Below are 18787 nucleotides of genomic sequence, written 5' to 3'. Positions count from 1 at the left end.
AAACATTTCAGTACAGATTTAATTCTAGTATAATTTAAAGAGAATCCTGTATTAAGACTAATATATTTTAGAATATGTTTTTACTTTTAAAAAGGAATAATTATAATGATGTTTAAATCCACAAGCACTTTCAGCAATCATGTCTGATGTCATGTTTCATGGTGATATAGAAAAATAAAAATAATAGTTCCTACCTACATGAGTTTACAGTCTAATTGGGGAGACAAGACATATCCCAGAACAGACATATCCCAGAGATATAGACATATGACAGTGCTAATAAAATCACAAAACAAGTTATAGTTTCCTTCTCTGAATTGCTAAAGCATGATTTTCTTCATGGTTCATTTGGCAATTAATCATTCATTGCCTTGTTAAATATATAAGTCTTATCCACTTATCACCCTTTGTTTTGAACTGTTACCACATCAGTAATTACAATTGAACTTTTCATATATGTATGAAACTTCAGCTCAGAGATGACATTTTACAGCAAGCAATATGATATGGTGAAAAATTCTATGTAACTGATTTAGAAAAACTGAGTTCTAATCGTTGTTATTCCACTATCAAAACCTCCTTGCACCTTCAAAAATTACATCTTATAATAATTCTTAAGATCTGGATTGGTGATTTTTCCATGGTATGTATTCAATCAATATGTATATGATTAATTAAGTTATTAATTTGTTGTGTCAATAAATAGAAATTAGTAGTGATAGAGGACAAAAAACAGAGATTAGTGTTTGTAAACACTATGTTAAATGAATCTCTTTGTTTTACAAAAGAGGAAATAGTAGCTCTTAAATGACATTAATACTTAAAATGCAGTAATAGATAGATCCTACTACCTCATAATTCCAATATTATATAAATTCATACCTGAAAATGGCTATAACATTTCTAACAAATAGAAATAATATTGAAAAACATAGCAAGGATAGTTTTTATTTTATGTTTCACATTGTTTAGTAGAGTTAATGTAACCTTCTAAGAAAAATACTCAAAGGATGCAAAACTCTTGCAAGTATCTACTCATTAAACATAATGATAATAAAAATGATCACAAGTTTCAGTTCTTGGGAAAATATTGGGTACCAGGCACTATGTAAGTTTTTATTTTCATTTAATATTTACAGCAACACTGTTAGCCTAATCTTGTAAGTGACAAAATTGATATTCAAAAAAACTAAACAACTGTCATATGCTCATATAGGTTTATTTTTAAAGCAGAAGTATAATTTTAAACTAGGCCTGTATCATTTAACTGTATCAGATTGCTTCTCGAGATTATTGTCAAATTTGAGTAACTCATTTAGTATTATTGAATCATATATTTAAAAATTCTAAAGATAAATATAGGTAAGGTAATACTTGGAATGTATCAGAAATAAAACATGTAGTAAAATTTGCAATTCAATTAAGCATAAATAAGATCTATTAGGGAAAATGCTCTAATCAAATGTTCAGTACCCAATGTCTTAGTATAATTGAAAAATTAATATAGTATACTCTATAAGTAATAAGTATATATCTATTTTTAATTGATAGCAATAAATTTAAAAACTAAACATGTCATGAAGAGAAATCCCATACTGATTTTAAAGTTAATAAACTATTCATTAAACTTACTTAACTGTTTGCTTAAAATATACATAACCTAGATCTTTTATGGTTTATATTTTTAATTTTATCAAAAGCAAAATATAATAAAAATCTTAATAATATATAAATTGTCATAGCTCATGTCAAACCAGAATAGTATCAAATTATTTGTGTCATAACCTGTCTTCGAGAACATATATTTCTGCTACACAAATCTTACATTCTGCTATGAGAGCCAAAGGAATTATTGTTGTGTACTTATATGACATGCTCAGTTCTCAAAGCACTGGAAAATCAGATGGTTACTAGAAGTGGCCATAGCAGTGTAAGCATCTTTGTATGTACCTGTCAGAGTGGATTTAGGGGTGAGCAAAATCTATCCTCTATGAAACATGCCCTTTGATTGTTTTGTTTTGTTTAAAATTAATTACAGAGTAGAAATATTTAAATACTATAAGAGATTCCCAAAATATCAGCAGATTTGAAAAGAAACCAAACAGAATATTCAGAAATAAAATAAAATATTAGAAAATAAAACAAGAGGGAAATGTTAACAACAAATTAGACAGAACCAAAGAAATAATCAGTGAAGAGGAAGACAGAGTTGAAGAAATTACACAGTTGGAACACAAAGAGCAAACAAGATAGAAAAAGATGGGGAAATTTTTTAAAGTTATAGAAGATAGAATGAGAAGATGTAAGATAATATTAAAGAGGAGAGCCAGAGGAGAGTGTAAGGAAAAGTTTAAAGAGTTTGTATTTAAAGAGATAATGACTAAAAATGCTCAAATGGTAAAAGCAACTAAAAGAACACACACCCAAGCACATTATGCTGAAACTGCAGATGAAAAGGCAAAAGAGGAGGTGAAGCAGGTCAAATCTAAAAATGAACACCAGCCATTCTGGTAGCAGACTCCTCTACAACAGTAATGAAAGCCAGAACACTATTTTTAAAATATCTTCAAAGTGCTGAAAGGAAATAATCACCAAAATATAATTGTGTTTGAATAAGCTGTGTTTCTGGAATGAATAAAAAATAAATCTACACAAATATTATCTGTATATGATAGTAATAATGTCAAAATTACAGTCATTTAAAAAATTTAATTAAAAAAATGAAAACAAGTGAATCAGAAAAAAAATGAAAACAACAAGTAAATCAGAAAGATGATCATATCAAAGTGTTCTAAGATCCCAGTCCTAAATTACCATTCAACTTTATACTTTAAGTATACATGGTAAACATCAAGAATAACCACGAAAACAATAGTTCCAAACCAGAGAAGTGAGAAGATGGGACATAACACACACACACACACACCCCAAATGCCCCAATCCAACATGAAGCAATAAGGAAACAAAAATGGTTCATTGAAAAAGTAGGACATAGACAAAAAAGACACAGTAAGTTAAATAACAATAATCAAAATAAATATAAATGTAATAATTCATCAGTTATACAAAAGAAAATGTCTGATTGGATATTTTTACGACCCCATCTACACTAAAATCTGAAACACTGACAACACCAAATGCTGGCAAGGATGTGAAGAAGTAACAGGAGTTCTCACTCATTGCTAATGGAAATTCAAAATGGCACAGTCATCTCAGAAGACACTTTGGCAGTTTTTTACAAAATTCAACAAACTGTTAAAAAATGATCTAGCACTCACACTCTTTGGTATTCACCTGATGGTTTGGAAACTCAAGTTCACACAAAAACCTATTCACAAATAATTACAGCAACTTTAATCATAATTATCAAGACTTGGAATCAAGTAAGAAATCCCTCAATAGGTGAGTGAATAAACAAACTGCTTTTTTAAAGCACCTATAAAATGGAATATTATTTAGCAATAAATAGAGATGAACTATCAAACCACAGAAAAACATGGAGGAATCTTAAATGCATAATTCTAAATGAAAAAAGCCAATCTGAAAAGGTAACATACTATATGTGTCTAACTATATGACATTTTGTAAAAGGCAAAACTATGGAGACAGTAAAAAAAGATCAGTGGTTGCCAATGGTTCAGGAAAAGGAAAGGAGAGATAAAAAGGTAGAGCACAGGAGATATTTTAGGTCAGTGAAACTATTCTGTATGATAATATAGTGGTGAATACATGTCATTATACATTTATCAAAACCCATAGAATGAACAACATAGAGTGAACCCTAATGTAAACTATAGACTTTAGTTAGTAATAACATATCTATTAATATTGGCTCTTCAGTTGGAACAAATGCACCACAGTAATGTGAGATTAGTGGAGGAAATTGGAGATGGAGGAAATAAGTAGATATATGGAACCTCTCTGTACTTTCCACTTAATTTTTTGGTAAACCTACAACTGTTAAGCAAAAGTCTATTAATTTTTTCTAAATAGAGAAAAAGAAATAAAGATATCATTATTATACCATAAAACACAGCTATAGGGACACAAGACAAATGTAAAACATACAGATTTTGAAACTCTGGGTGGAAACAGATGGAAAAGAAATGCAAAGCAGACATGAACCAAAGGAAATATGGAATGGCCAAGTACATTTCAGATAAAATAAAACTACACTGTTACTAGAGTTAGGATGGCAATTTCATTATAATAAAACATTCACTTCACTAGGAATATGTAACATATATAATTCTAAATTATATGTGCATAATTTAAAAGTCCCCAAATATATAAAACAGAAGTTGAGAAAAATAAAAGGAGAAATGTACAAATCAATAGTATTGAGAGAGACTGACACACCTCTTTCAAGTACTGAAATAGGTTAATTAGACAAAATTAATAGTTATAGAAATTTATAAAAATAGCAAATTTAATTTAATGACTTTCATTAGAATCTGCAGTCACCAAAGAAAAGTACACTCTTCTTAAGCACACACAGAATATTAACAAATATTTACCCTATTCTAGGAAAAAATATGTTTCAAGAAATTTAAAACATAGATCACCTTCACTGATCAGAATGCAATTAAATTACAAGTTTGTAAAAACAAAAAAACAAACAAAAACATACATTTTAAAAACACAGAGTTGAATAACTCTTTGGTCAGAAAATAAATAAATCATAATGGAAATTTTAAATTACTTAGAACTGAGTAAAAATAAAAACAATACTATAAATAATAACTTGTAGAATATAGTAAACTTAGTATCTAAAAGGACATTTATAACCTTAAATGTTTATATTAGTCTTAAGTAAGTTTTAGTTAGGTGCTGTTGTATAAATTAAGCCAAATAAATCTTTCTAATCTTCACAAGAAACCTTCCCAAATTATTTGGGAATTTAATTTATATTAAATTTTGTAAATAATATTAGTATGTCTTAATTTTTATCTATCATGAAATTTCAAAGAGTACATGCTAAACTTCATTACTGAAATTTTTCTTTTAAAATATTTGTGATATTGCCAAAAAGTATATTTCATATACTTATAAATAACTGGGAAAGAGATAATAGGCCTTCTAAACATATGCTTAATAGTACCAGAAAAGAAATGTTGTAACTTAAGCATTTATAAACAAGAAATTAATGTTTAAATAGATAAAATAAAAAGACTCAATATACAGATGCCTTTTCATGTGGAAAATTCAGTGGAAAACCAAGTAAATTAACAGAATCATTTCAGCCAAAACAACATATTAGCTTTAAATGTCTAGTTAAATCTGCTTTGAAAACTGCTACGTCATCATAAAAATTAAATTGTTGTTATATCTTAAAGTATTTATTACTGAGTTATCCAGAACTGTGACTTTTGTTTGTGTGTGAAATTTGGCTAGGTCTGAAAATAGAGTACTTTTAGACACTTTAGAATTCCCAGCTAGATTCAGAAGAGTCAAATGGTGAATCTTTGTAGTGAATACTCTGAAACAATTTCTATATCACTACTGACATGTTTATTATTTTCAAATATATCAACTTTTACAGAAGGTCTACTTCTATCCTTGATACTTGGTCACCAGATGCCAAACAAAATGGCATGTTCCTAAGATCATTGCTTCTCCTGGCATAGCTACAATAGGCATTATTTACATAGACTACAATTAAAATAGGACCCCTGGTGGGGGGGCAATATTGTGGCCCAACTAGTAAACAACTATGCAAAAACATTGCAAATATATTATTGATTCAAAATTATAAATAAATTTGAAGCACACAGATCTTAAACAAGATTTAAAATTATAGTTCCACTGAAGTCTAGATATCTTACACCCTACTCTTTCATTTCTATTGCTCCACTGGAAAACAGTTTTTATGTTTCACATATTATTGTTCTCAATGCCTTTTGTTTTAAATTAACATTTCAAAATCTCTTAGAATCTACTATTTCAAGTGAAACAAACATAGCATCATTTCAATATTACAACTCTAGGGCTACTGGTATTTTAAATTACAAACTAATTGACATTTTCTTTCACAATCTCAAAGCATCAAATTTATATGAATAGATTTAATCATAATACTTCAAGTACTGATACTTAAAAATGTCTCCTTCATATAATGCCTAAGAGTTGAATTAAGTAGAGAACTATAAACGTAATTTGTTAAATATGGTACTGAAATTACAAAGATACAATTCCAAAAGATAGAGTCTAGCTGTCAACATACAATATTTTCAGTATGGAATTATTTTTCAATATTCAATTAAATGCATCTCTAAAAATAATTTAGTAGGTACATTTTAATACCAAAAATTTAGTTACAGTGCTTATTTTCCATGTAGCTCTAGAAAAATATTTTCAAAATAGAATTATTAAAGAAGAATTTTCCAAAAGTACCAAAGAACTTTTGAACAAAATATACTTCCCAAAATACACTTGAAGAGCTATATTTACGTCCAACTAACTAAAAAGCAAAATGTCAGTACAGGATATATAAAGTATTGTAAAAAATAATATAGTAGCACTATAATTCTCTTTCATTTACAAGAATGATTGAACACATTTTCCACCAGAATGGCCATGATCTTCACTGAAATTGGCAAATTGCTTTATTTTATTCTGTCAAAGGGTTTTCTTTGAAATGGTGCTGTTTGGGAGCTTCTATCTCAATGACAGCTTGAGCAGGGACAAATATTTCTTTGTTCTAGACCAGAATGGTACATGAAAGCAGACAAGGAGACCAAAAAAAAAAAAAAAAAAATTACGATTTACCAAGTAGCCTCCAGTACCCTGAGACAGAGACAGAGAGACACAGCAAGAGCAGGGGAAGAAACTGCTAGAGTAAGGCAGAAACTAATGTTCTCAAGAGAAGGGATAAAATCCCCTACAGCAAAAGTCAGGTCCCAGGTGAATTGAAAACACCAAAGGTAATTACAAAACCATCAATCAAAACATTAAAAGGAAGAACGTTTTTGATAGCTATGTTCTAAAGGTTTGTCCCATGAGAGAATGAGTCAATTGCTCCAAGTTTGTATAACTATTATCTGTCTAACATTTATTGAGCCACTCCTATTTACTGAGCCACATTTTCCTACTGCAAAATGTCAGTATCTGCCCCCCAAAGAACATCCTGTTGAGTAGCTAGAAGAACTATTTGTTTAGGCTCTTTGATGTGTTAGCTGTACAGACATTTACAAATTAACTATTCTCTCTGACTTATTGTGCCCCCCTCAGCTAAATGGGGATTGACTACTTGCCTTGTCACAGTTCATATCTATTTCATTAAGGCCATGCAGTCTATAACTTAACTTCTTCCTTTGGATTTTTACCATACAAGACACAACTTTATGTTTGGATGTGGAAATTATAAAAGTAGGAAAAATTCAAACAGAAATAACCTAAGTGTAATAGAAACCTCTGAGCCTCATCTATAATACATCACATTGGGGGCTAGAGGAAGAAGTAATTTAAAAGAATCCCATTGATCTACATAGATTAAGAAACAAATCTATATAAAACTCCGATTCTAATAATTAGAGAATTAGAGATTACTTCTAATATTATCTAGCCAATATTATCTTGCCATTTAAGAGAGAAGAAAACTGAGATTTGGAATGGTAAAAGTGATTTTCTCAGAGACATAATGTGTTAGTGGTAGAGATGGAACTTGGATTCAGGAGGGTACCCACCATTCCCAGCACTGATACAAGGCTCGCTATGCCTAAACAGTTTATATAAATAATATAGATTATGCTGAATTCCTGCTTTTCTTCTGGGAGTCTGTCATTTTGGTACATGCCGGACAGAAGGTGCCTACATGACCATCCCCACCGAAAACGCTGGTTGCTGAGCTTCTAAGAAGTTTCATTGGCTGGCAACATTTTACATTTGTCACACTCATCGCTGGAGGAATCACTGCTTCCTGTGTGACTATGCTGAGAGAGAACCCTGGAAGCTTGTACCTGATTTCTCTCAGACATTGCCCCATGTGCCTTTTCCTTAGGCTGTAATAAACCATAGCCCTTCTCCTGACTACATCCTGAGTCTTCTGAGTCCACCTAGCAAATTAGTGATATTGAGGTCCTCCTGACAAAGAGATATTTTTAAAAGAAATACAAAAATGCTTTACTTTTTAATGTACTAGCTCCCCCAACAACCAGTGGTACAGACTCCTTCAGACTCCTACTCCATGATGTTAGAAACCAGCTAGTGAATGGATGCAAACATTTCTCCATAAGCACATATGATAAATGAGAAAAAAATCCATGACATATTTACTAAAAACCTAATGAAGAGGTACCTCTTAAAGGATTCTATTACAGTAAAGATGTTTTTAAAAATCAAGAAAGTGATCCTCAGAGTTTAAAAATATACTTCACATTTTAACACAGAAATCTTTCTTATAATGTTAATCAAACACAAAAAAAACATTAATAGAACCTTGAGATATTAAAAAAACTTCATGAGCTATTACATGAGATGAAACCCCTGAAAGAAACAGTTAAATTTCCCATATTCACAATGGGAATATTTACAGTAGTCTAAAAATAAGTTTGCATTTTTTACAAGTCAATACACAACGTTTATGTTGCTTGTAGGTCTATGATTTCATGTAGGTCAATGATTAAGAAAATTGAGTCTCTATCGGGATAAAAAGGCCAAAACAAAATGTAATTTGTAACATGTTTTGAACATCATTATTAATATCTTAACAAATATAAAAATATATGGCTTCAAAGGTTGTTTTTATAATGTAATTACAGATTGCTATAGAATCAAAATATATTTCTGTAAAAATGCACTATAAATTTTATAATCCGTGAAAATTATTCAATTTATGGATCTTCACGTTTTGAAAACACATACTCCAAAAAAGTGAGCCACTCTCTTAATGTCTCTCTTGTTTTTTTTTTTTTTTGGCTGCACCACACAGCATGCAGGATCTTAGTTCCCTGACCAGGGACTAAACCTATGTTCCTGCAGTGGAACCATGGAGTCTTAACTACTGGACCACCAGGGAAGTCCCTCTCTTTTATTTCTTGAGAAAAAAATTATACAATTCTACAGTGATTTCTTATAAATTAAGAAAGACAGCTTTCAGATATGAAAGCCAGATCAATATTTTCTAAAATTGCTGCTGCTGCTTTTTTTTTTTAACCAAGGGAATGTATTCTTTTTTACTTAAGAGACAAGACAATATATATTTTTTATTTTTTTTATTTTTGCGGTATGCGGGCCTCTCACTGCTGTGGCCTCTCCCGTCGTGGAGCACAGGCTCCGGACGCGCAGGCCCAGCGGCCACGACCCACGGGCCCAGCCGCTCTGCGGCACGCGGGATCCTCCCAGACCGGGGCACGAACCCGCGTCCCCTGCATCGGCAGGCGGACTCCCAACCACTGCGCCACCAGGGAAGCCCCAGGACAATATTTTTTATAATGAAAAGGAGCAAGCAAAAAAATAAAAAGAATGTTATCTATTTTTCTAATGATATTAAATATTCAAATAGGAAATGTTAATACTAAACTGTAAGTAAGAAGAACGCAATTGTGACACTTGCCAACAATGTTAGAAAATTCAGCATCAGTCTCCTAAAATATTCAGAATCTTTTTTCGTAAAAGGATAAAACATAACCGCAGTGAGAAAACTCATGCAGGTGGTGAATCATTCCACTTTGTTCTGTGGGACCTTTAACCTCAATTGCAAAAGAGATTCCTTTTCCTGACGTCTGAATTGAAATTGCAATTCCACACAGAATGCAAGCACCTATCACCTTAAATTTGTATTAAGAGGAAAATTATTTAACTACAATTGCCTGATGACAGAGAAGTTACACTATCCAAAATGAAAGTGTGATATAAAAAAGACAGAGAAAAAAGTTATGTAAAGAGTCTAGGAACCCGCAGGAACTCTCTCTGGTTCCTTTTATGACTCTTGAGCTTCTTTATCAATCATCAAAGGCAATCCCTCCTTCAAGAAATCTCCTATTCAACAATACTAATTATTGTATTCAATCACAGTGTAGCTCTTCTTTTTAAAGAAAGGCAATATGCTTACTTGTTAAGATAACAAGCTTTGAAGCCACAGGTACTTAGCTTTAAATCTTGTTTTTAAGTCTCAATTTCTTTATGTGTAAAACAGGATAATCATTGTAGTTTCTATAACATAGGTCAGGGGTCCCCAACCCCCAGGCCGCAGACCAGTAGTGGTCCGTGGCCTGCTGGAAGCTAGACCGCACAGCAGGAGGTGAGCAGCAGGTGAGCAAAGCTTCATGGGCCACTCCCCATTGCTCCCCATCACTCACATTACTGCCTGAACCATCCCCCCCACCTGGCCCCATCCACAGAAAAATTGACTTCCACGAAACTGTTCCCTGGTGCCAAAAAGGTTGGGGATTGCTGACATAGGTGATGTTTAAACAGATAATAAAACACTTAGCTGGACCATAGTAAACCCTGTGCCTGTAGTTAGCTGATAACATTCTCATGACAGCAACTGTTAGAGTATTAAAGAGTAGCCCAGAATAAATTCTATTTGGACCAAAGGGTCTTATACCTCTATATCTACATCTATATCTATATCCATATCTATATATTTATGTATAGATATATGAAATAAACCATTACAGTATTGAAAGGAATATATATACAAATATTATATATTTACACACACTTTGGGAAGATGAGCCTTCCCTAAGCATGATACCAAAAGCAAATAACATAAAGGAAAATATCAATAGTTATGACTACACAAAACCAAATTTTTAATTACAAAATCACCATGAATATAGGAGTATACATTGGTACAACCTTTTTGGAGAAGATGCAACAATACTTTAATTACCCTTAAAAATGTACATATACTTTAATTTCTCAATACTGCTTCTAGAAGTTTTTCTACCTGAACAATAAAAAATGTGCTCACAGACCTGCTGAAAAGGAGTTTAGTAGTGTTTTAATTAAAAGGTAGAACGAGAGAGAGAAAGAAGGAAGGGAGGGAGGGAGAAGGGAAGGAATTCTTCAGTGCTCAACAACAGATTAAATAAGTAATTGTGATACAGCTTATTCTACAGTATATGTATCAGATTACAGCCATTAAATTATATTATAGAAGAATATTTAATAATATTGAAAGATATTCAAAATATATTAACTAAAAGAGAAAACCATGAAAGATATGATAACTTTTTATTTGTGGATAGAGAGGCTAACTAAGCATAATGAGTGGCAAAGATTGGGTGATTTCTCTTTATTTTTCTGTTTTCTGGAGAAAATAGAAATATTTTAAAGATATTTATAAAATATGTAAAATATAATGTGGTAGCTATAATCGTAAAATTTCACAAACTATGTCAGTTTAGATTATTTTAAGGCACAGAGATTTTTACTTTGCATGTAAAATATAATAGCATGGAGAACATGATTAGCTAAATTAAGATGAACAAATTTAGCAGCTTTCATTGCACTTAAGGACAGAGAATTGCCTAACATTCACCTGAGGACAACACCTTCAAATGTAAAACAAAAAATCACCCATTACTAAAAGGAACGTACCTGGAAAGCCCAGAATGCTTGTTTCCTGAATTAATCATGAGAAATGGAAAATGACTAATTCCAAACCACATACACTCAAAGTTTTCAGGAATAGATGAAAGAAAAGGAAGAATTTATCTTTATCTTAATGTGCTACTTAAAGTAGTATGGACCTAAGTGTTCTAGATGAAGCTAAATACATTAAATTCAAGGATATTATTAAAACTCATTAAACCTAATTCCCACCTAAACATAAGTGGAATGAATTAAGACACAGAACTAAGTTTTCCATGTTCTAAACTTAATGAATACATAAGTATTTCCATTAAGCATCAATAGGCAGTTATATTATCTTGCTTAATTATTTTTTCTTATCATAAATTTTGGCACATTTTAGAGTGCACTCATTACAGTCCATAATCCCTTGAAGAAAAAAATGCAGTTTTTCATAGTTTTAGATTCTTAAAAAAGTATAGTCACTTCCAGTTTTCTTCCACATAAGCTATTACACCTTTTGGGAGTTTCTCTGGCCAAAGATATAATCTAGATTTGTTTTATTTTGTTTTCTTCTACATCACACTTGACTTGGGTTTCCAATTATATTAACATACATCACCTTCCATTGTGATCATTGACATATGGCACCTTCCATTGTGATCATTTAAACATCATTTAAATTTTTGTCTCTCCACACAAACACACACACGTTTTAACCCCTATAAAGGCAAGAAACTTGCCTTGTTTGTTTTTGTACTTCTAACAACATCTACTCTAGACATAATACTTATTCACTAAGTGCTAAATAAAATAGAATTGGGGAAATTCATGTAAAACCTGTACTTGGAGACACAACATTCTGCTATTTATTAAAAGCAAAACACAACTTCTCAGGACATCAGGCACATCATCAGTAACATATGGATGGTAGCTACCCAGTCAGTGCCCACATGTGTCTCAGTAAATTAAAGCTTGTGAAGACTCTAGGGGATTGCAAATCACTGTGTAATATATCCAGTGCTAACAGCTCCTTACATTATAGATGTTTAGTAAAAACTAATACCTGATTCCACTAGAAAATTTTTCACCTATCTACTTATCTATCTAAAACTTTTAAGCCAAATAAATGTTTGTCATCCAGAATGTGAAGTTACTAATTATTAATAAGAAATTGATATTTTATAGTACAAAGAGCAGAGACTTGGAAGTTACAAGATTAGGCTCACATTTTTACTTCATCATTTATTAGCCACACCAGTTAACCTCATATGTAAGCTATATATGGAACATGCTAAGAATAATAATAAGATGCCTCACCAGAGCTTTAGGAAAGATTAAATATGTTGTATATGAAAGTGCTCCACCAACCAGAAGGCATTATACAAAATTTGGCAATTATTATTAACTTTTACATAGTAAATTACTGCATATGATCACTAATCCTAATAGCCTTCACTAATATACTGACTACTGTGTGCAAGGCATTGAAATATTTTATTTATATTTTTGTTAACCTTCAAAACAACTGTAAAAGATGAATATTACTGTTCTCATTTTAATAGGAGAAAACTAAGGCTCAAAACCCTTAAGGAACTTATCCAAGTACATCTAATGTAGCAGTGGCAGAATCTGAACCAAGGACCATGGATGTCAAAGCCTATGTTTTTTTCCACCACGTCAGACTTTCAAAATAGAGTTCAGGTATCTCTCCCATTGAATGTCAGTATTACAGCTCCTAAAAATCACACATGAAAAGTTCACCTTTTTTCCTGTTGCACTGAATGGGAAATATTCGTATTTGTTATACATTAACCCCAATACAATAAGTTTCATAAAACACATTAAAACTCTAAGTGGGGACTTCTGGTGGCGCAGTGGTTAAGAATCCGCCTGCCAATGCAGGGCACATGGGTTTGAGCCCTGGTCTGGGAAGATCCCACATGCTGCGGAGCAACTAAGCCCGTGCGCCAAAACTACTTAGCCTGCGATCTAGAGCCCGTGCTCTAGAGCTCGCAAGCCACAACTACTGAAGCCCGCGTGCCTAGAGCCCTTGCTCCGCAAAAAGAGAAGCTACTGCAATGAGAAGCCCGTGCACCGCAATGAAGAGTAGCTCCCGCTCGCCGCAACCAGAGAAAGCCCGCGTGCAGCAATGAAGACCCAACACAGCTAAAAATAAACAAATAAAATAAATAAATTCATAAAAATAAAATAAAACTCTAAGTGGCAAACTATTATATTAGGATATAAACTGCTGAAGACATTGCTTCATGATCATCAAGAGATTAATACAGTAGTTAGCAGATGGCTGATTTCAATGCAGCAGCATGGCTTCCAGCATCAGCCATACTCAAGTGCACCACTAATGCTATATGCAACGTTTTCTGCAGAGGCTACACCTGATCCTGACACTATAACAACTATATCTAGTCTCTACTCAAACATTATTTTTATTTAAAAAATCATACATTGAATTTAGATAAATCAATATAATTTTTTCCTATATAAACATTGGCTGAAAAACATATTAGGACTATGTAAAAGTCCACAACATCTGGGAATACATGAGCCACACACTAACCATACATTAACCTGGGAAGATGTTTTATAAGGAGCTCCTTATATGTCAGACATCAGTACAAAAAGTTGGTGTCATTAAATCATGCACCAAAAGAAAACTGAATGAACTTATTTCTGTTTAAATTCAAGGACAGACCGAAAACATTTAAGACTGACTTTTTGTCGATAATGAAGAACACAGTGTATGTAATGTGTAAAACACACATATGCTACAGAATCCTTTATTATTCAAGTCATGGTTCTTATAGGCAATCCAAAGCTAATGGATAAAAATATGGAGAACTAAACATTTATTTTATTCACATACATTTTATGATTTTTTAAATTCCTGTAAAATATGTATTCAATTACCTGCTTATTTAAGGGGGAAAAAGTGAATGTCTGTCCCAGAAAGAGGAACAAAACAGTAAAATTTCCTTTTTGAACAAAATATTCAATTGGATACATTGTAAGCATACTATAAATACTTCTTATACCTCACAATTAAAGACTTAGTTGAATCTCTGCCTTTTTCCCAGGTAACAGAGATCAATGGTCCAAAAGATAAAGACTTTTAGTGTTTCAACTGTCTTTAAACATAAACTAAATTTTGTTTAAATTATCCTTTTTCCTTCTATAAGCAAAAAAAAAAAAAGAAAAACTGTCTACTTAATAAAGGGGAAAAGTATTTTAGCCAACAGAAAACACATCAGCGGCTATCATTTAATCCTTTAACTATGTTGCAGGATGAGACCGTTGGAAAACTTTTTTTTTCATTGATAATATAAACACACTAAACCTCGGGGGCAGGATCAGAACTTTGAGAAGAACACCAAGTGGGAAAATAAAGTCACATCTAGGATTTGGGGACAGGAGGAACCAAAGTGTGTGACAATTCTGAGGCAGATGGGAAGCTGTAACTAAGAAAGCCATCCCCCCAGGTAGTGAGGCCACTCACTCCATCAGCCTCATTTCAGTGGATGAAAATGTAAAGTTGTCTAAGTCAAACCTAAAATAGTAAACTTGAAAGCATCCTTCCAAAATTGTAAATTAACAAACATGATAATTATGAACTCAGACCAAACATAAATTCTTTAACCTATTAGGGGAGGTGTCAAAATGAGAAAAATTAAAAAGTCATTTAATTTGCCATATTTCATAAATGAAGCTGTGCTGAAGATGCTCCTTGCCTCTGACTTTAAGCACTATTTTTACATTGCTGCTTAATAGTAGCAATCTGCCCAAATTTCATTCTATTCATATACAATACCAGCCCATATGTTTTATAATTCCATTTTTAATAGAGTGAGCAAAGCTTTAGCTCTTGGATGCGTAATGAATACTTGCACAGTGATTATAGAAAAAAAATATGCGCTGCAATCTCTCTTGAAAATTCAAGAACACATTATCTACTGCCCGTCCTTACAAATTAATTATTTAATTTGGCCAAATTATCTGTGCTTTGAAATTTTAAAAAGCATATGTTTTAAAATATTCATTTTAAAAAGTTCTGTTATTAAAATTGTATCCACAGAACTGATAATGCCGCTTACATAATTTCTATTCTAGAATTCAGTATACCTGAAATTCATAAAAGTGTAAGTACAGTCAGCCCTCTGTATCTGTGGGATACCCATGAATAGAGAAACCTAAGGTAGTATGCCATTTTATATAAAGGACTTGAGTATCTGTGGATTTTGGTACCCACAAGGGGTCCTGGATCCCGAGGATACTGAGTGACAACTGTAATATCTAGATCTCACCCATTTCACTCCACTTCAACATCATACGTGTGTTAAGTCTTATTACCTAAAGATTTTTATAGATAGTGCAAAGGGAGCCCAGGTGTTTAAAATCACTGCAATTAGTAAATAAATTACATGAAATGACTGTTGACCTAGAAAAATGTCTAAAATCTAGGCTAGTATTAATTATAGGTAATCAGGATGATTTTTTCCCCTTACACGTTTTATTCATTTAATCCAGTTACACACCTTTAACTTTCTCCATATGTGACTTTTGTCACTAGGAAACCTTTAATAGATTTTTACAAAATATTTCAGAAACCAGTTCCAATTTGTGTATGAATCATATATAGAGTTGTACTGTAAATAAAAATGCACAATAAATTTAAAATGTACATTAGTGACTTAAATAAATCATATTTATGACAATCCAACGATGAGTGTTTAAGGTATAAAATATGAGAGGGCTTCCCTGGTGGCGCAGTGGTTGAGAGTCCGCCTGCCGATGCAGGGGACACGGGTTCGTGCCCCGATCCGGGAAGACCCCACATGCCGCGGAGCGGCTGGGCCCGTGAGCCATGGCCGCTGAGCCTGCGCGTCCGGAGCCTGTGCTCCGCAACGGGAGTGGCCACAACAGTGAGAGGCCCGCGTACAGCAAAATAAATAAATAAATAATAAAAATATGAGAGAATGGAGTTAGGAAAAAGAAGAAAATGGGCAATAAAGATAACAGGAATCAGCACATTTTCCTAAGATAGAAAATTCTTAATAACAATCCAGTGCAGTAAATAGCCCAATTCTGTCCCATTAGTACTATCCCCAGATGGTTACATGAAGGCAGGGAAGCGCCAAAGGACACTTAGTCTCACTTATTCTCAATAGCAAAGAGACTAGAGAGAGATTTTCTGTTCTCCTTCGAGGGTTTTTAAGGCTACATACTTTTTTTATTATTAACGTAATATGTAGTTATTTTAGGAAATTTGGAAATTACAGAATAGCATCAGTGAGAAAATTTAAATTGCCTGTAATTCCAGAAGCTAGAGACAAATACTATTGCAGCCTGGTATATTTTCCTCCAGTCATTTTTCTATGCAAATGTACATGACTTTTAACCTACTTTGCACTGCACAGTGAGTACAGTTTGGCATTCTGCTTTTTCACTTAACACACCAGACTTTTCTGTATTTTAAATACTCTTTAAAAACACCATGTTTCAGAACTACATAATACTCCATCATATGGCTTTACCATAATTTATTTAAAAGTCCTGCTATTGTAGGAATTTTGTTTTTTTCTAATTTTAAGTTGGCATATTAAATAATGAACATCATAATTTTGAATATTTATCTGTAGTTTTATCTATACCTCTGCTTTCCTTCTGTGAGATTTCTAAAATTAGATGTCTAGGTCAGTGGTATCAATTTTTTAAAGGCTATTAATGTATATTACCAAATTCTTTTCTCAAAAGATTGTACATATTTTTATTCAATTCTGCAGTGTATGAAGGTGGTTCCTTTTCCACTTCTGGCTTTATGCTTTAAGAATGTGGTAATATCAGCAAAGTACAAACTGGTAAAGCATTTCAATTCCTTTATAATTTACTAGTCCAACATTCAGTTTAAATGCTATGAACTGAAAGTCTTCAAGAGGGCATTTCAAAATGTATTTACACTTACGTGAAGCTGCCTTTATTCTGCAGTTTAAAGAGCTGTGATTATCTTCACAAAATTTTACCATAATGCCTCTTGACTCAGAGGTGTAGCTCCAGAAGAGAAAAAATAAAATTAGACAATGATGTCTTAGAAAGAGCACAAGATTTTGATCCACATAGACCTAATGAGATATTTAACTTTAAAAAACTATTTAACCCCACTTGATTCTGTTTCTTCAACACTAAAATGGGAGAAATATCTACTTTTCTGGGTTATAAAATTTGATTTTATATATATATATATATATATCAGTTATTGAAAATGAAAAGGCTTGCTCATCACCCTTCCATTGTGAAGCTCACCAGAAACCAAATCCCACCTAAGCATATATTTATCACCTTTTAGTGTTTAATTCTTAAAATAGATGTTTAAGGATTATTAGATATGTAAAGAATGCTTCCCATGCAAAAACAAACAGCAAAAAAAGATAACCAGGAGGAAACAGACTATGCAGAGTGAGAAATACTTCAACAAAATAAAATTAATATAGTGTACCATAAAACTAGAACAGGATATCATAAATTAGGAACAATCACAGAATAAAGAGTTCCTAAAAATTAGGAATATAATAAAGGAAACCACAAGAGACAAAAAGAAATGGAAAGTTAACAGGGGTAAAGTCAGAGAATTAATCCAGGATAGCCAGCATTTTTTTTCAATAGGAGTTGCCAAAATAAAGAGGAAAGAAAATCACAATAATATAACAATACCAATAAGAAAATTACCAAGCTGAAAATTCAGTTTGAAAAGGCACACAGATGCTCACTAAAGAGATCAAAAATTTCCTAAGAAAAGAAGCACCTACCATTAGAATGGCCTCTGACTTCTCAACAGAAAGACTATAAGAAAGTAGAGGCTTCAGACTTCTGAGAGGAAGCAGCCTGTGATCACCCAAACTATCAATCAAGCAGGAGGGCAGAATAAAGACACATCTAGCTTGTAAGGAAACAGAAGACTTTCCCAGGCACCCTTTCTTAGAAAGCCACTGGAGGCAGAAATAAGATGTAGGTACCAAAGGGTCCTAATACAAAAAGTGGGAAAGAAACATTCCAGAATGACAGTTGTATTAGGCCTAGAAACAAAAGCCACAACTGATGCAGGAGGATGAAGGGGTACAACAGGAATATCTCCAGGCCAAAACCAGAAAGAGTTTAATGTAGCCAATCGTTTATGAGTTTCATCTGAATCTGTTCCCTTCTTTATTCTTATCCTTTTCTCTCTCATCAAGCTCAAGAGGAGTTTATTTTGTTG

This window comes from Phocoena phocoena, chromosome 4 (genome assembly GCF_963924675.1).
Source record: "Phocoena phocoena chromosome 4, mPhoPho1.1, whole genome shotgun sequence".
NCBI classification, from domain to species: domain Eukaryota; kingdom Metazoa; phylum Chordata; class Mammalia; order Artiodactyla; family Phocoenidae; genus Phocoena; species Phocoena phocoena.
Note: the sequence above shows the minus strand (reverse complement) of the source record.